Here is a 2,643-nt window from a genome sequence, read left to right on the forward strand (position 1 = left end):
TGTGGATGCTGATAAAAGAGTACCTTGGGGGAAATTTATAGCAGCAAACTCCCTTGTTTGAGACAAAAGGTCTCAAATCAATGGGTCAGTTTCTACCCTAGGAAACTAAAAAAAGAACAAATTAAATCCAAAGTAAACAGAAGAAAGGAAATAGTAAATAGGGTAGAAATTGGTGAAATAAAAAACAGAAAAACCAATGAAAATTGTTGAAACCAAAAGCTGTTTGAGAAAATTAATAAAATCCTTATGTGACCTGAATCCTTCTAAATTTACTGAACAGAATGGAAAAATCCAGAAATAGATCCACATATTTATAGTCAATTTATTTGAGACAAATGTGTCAAAGTAATTCAATGAAGAAAGGATATTTTTTCAACAAATGGTGCTAGAAAAATTGGATATCTATACACCAAAAAATGAACCTGAACATTTCTCTCACACTTTCTACAAAAATCAACTTGAAATGGATCACAGACTTAAGTGCAAAACAAACTATGAAACTGCTGGAAGAAAACAGGAGGAAATCTTTGTGACCTTGGTTTAGGCAAAGATGTTTTGGGCAGTGGCAGAAAAAGCACAGAAACTTCTGTTCTTCAAAAGTCATTGTAAAGAAAATGAAAAGACAAAGCCACAGGCTGGCAAAAAAAAAAAAAAAAAGGAAAAAATATCTGATAAAGAATTTGTGTCCAAATATATAAAGAAATCATATAAGTAATAATAAGAAAAAACAATCCGATTTTAAAATGGGAAAGTGATTTGAACACTATACACACGGCATATAAACACATGAAAAGAAGTTCAACGTCATTAGTCATTAGGAAAATGGAAATTCAAACCCAGTGGGTGGGATACTACAACATACCTAGTAAAATGGCTAAAATTATAAAAGGACAATGTCAAGTGTTAAGGAGGCTACAGAGCAGTGAAAACTCTCAGTGCTGCCAGGGGTGTGTAAAATAGTGCAGGCACTTTACCATACAGCCCATACCATACAGTTACTTATCATACAGCCCCGCCATCCTACGCCTAAATATTTACCCAAGTAAAATAAAAACTTACGTTGACACAAAAGCATTACAAATGGGTATATTGGATTAAATCAAAATTGAAAACATTTGTGCCAGAAGTGATACCATTTAGAAAGCAAAAATAAACAAACAAACCAAAAAACCCCACATAATAGGAAAAAAATTTGCAAATCATAGATCTACTAAGGGACTTGTATCCAGTATAAAGAATTTACCATTTGATAATAGAAAGACAATTTTAAAATGGGCAAAGGAATTGAATGGCCATTTCTTGAAAGAAGATATACAAATGGCCAAAATGCACATGAACAGATGCTGAACACCATTAGTCATCAGGAAAACACAAATGGAAATCAGGAGATACCACTTCACACCCACTAGGATGGCTAAATAAAAACAGACGATAACAAGTGTTGGCACAGATGTGGAGATTTGGGACCCTCCTACATTGCTGGTGGGAACTGGAAACTACTAGCAGTCAGAGAGAAGAAGGGCAGCATATCCATTTGATGGAATTTATTCAACCACTGAAATTCATGCTTATGAAGAGTCTGACATAGGAGAGAAACAAGGGGAGTGAAAAATAGCAGGATGAAGAGCGCACAGCCAGACCAAGCTCAGCTGTGGGCTGCAGAGAGCGATGCCCGCAGCGGCTATGTGCAGCAGTTGGGGAGTTGGAAGGTGCGGACCCTAAGGTGAGCGGGGAGGGAGGGAGGGAACAGTTGGGGGGGGGTAGTGATGCTCGCTTTGTCTGCAGGTGGTGGGGGCATTAATTCCTGGTCCCTGCCTTTCCCCAGGGGGTGTGCAATCTGCTGGGCCCCACCAGTCCCCACAACTCATCCTCCGCTGAGCTGCTCCCAAAGCCCCCAGGGAGCACCAAGGCACTGAGGGGTGACCTGGGAGGGGATTTACTCCCTTCCATGATCTTCATCAGCAACCCCGCACTTCAGCCACTCCAAATACACAATTTAAGAAAATCTTGAAAACACGGGTTCTAAACAAAGCCCCTCATGTGCACCCCGCCTCCCAAATGGACTGAGAACCTTTATAACGAAATTCCAGCGTTAGCACAGTGGGGCCAAGCGGGCCCTTGTGCGGGCTGTCTTCTCCCCAGGCCACGGAAAACAGTCACGGAGGGCAGCTCTCGTTCGGGAACTGCGGTTCAGTAGGTAAAGCCAGAGGGTGGGAAAGAGCCGCGCGGGGGGAGCCAGGAGACCTGGGCTCTGATCCTAACTCGGGCCCTCTGCAAATTATTTCTTCTTTCTGGGCCTTGCTTTCCCCTGTGTGAAGCGGGGCGAAAAGGGACATGTCCCTAGTGTCTCGGTGGGGAATCACTAGAGCTACAGCCAGCGGAGGGGCAAGCCCAGCGGCGGACGCAGCAGGTGCCCCTGACGGCTGCGGGCAGCACCCCCCAACTCCGCAGGCCTCCGCGCGCTCCTCGACGACAGGAGGAATGCGGCCGCGGAACGGGAAGAGCCCCGGCTCGCCGGGCCGGGAGGCCGAGCGGAGCGAAGGGCCCCGCGGGCAGAGGCGACGCCGGGCTGGGGACGGACTCGAACCCTCGGAGCCCGCACGCCCTTCCAGCCCCTCCTCCGGGCGGGGCGGTGACGCGAGA

The sequence above is a fragment of the Halichoerus grypus genome, chromosome 7, assembly GCF_964656455.1.
Source record: "Halichoerus grypus chromosome 7, mHalGry1.hap1.1, whole genome shotgun sequence".
Taxonomy (NCBI): Eukaryota; Metazoa; Chordata; class Mammalia; order Carnivora; family Phocidae; genus Halichoerus; species Halichoerus grypus.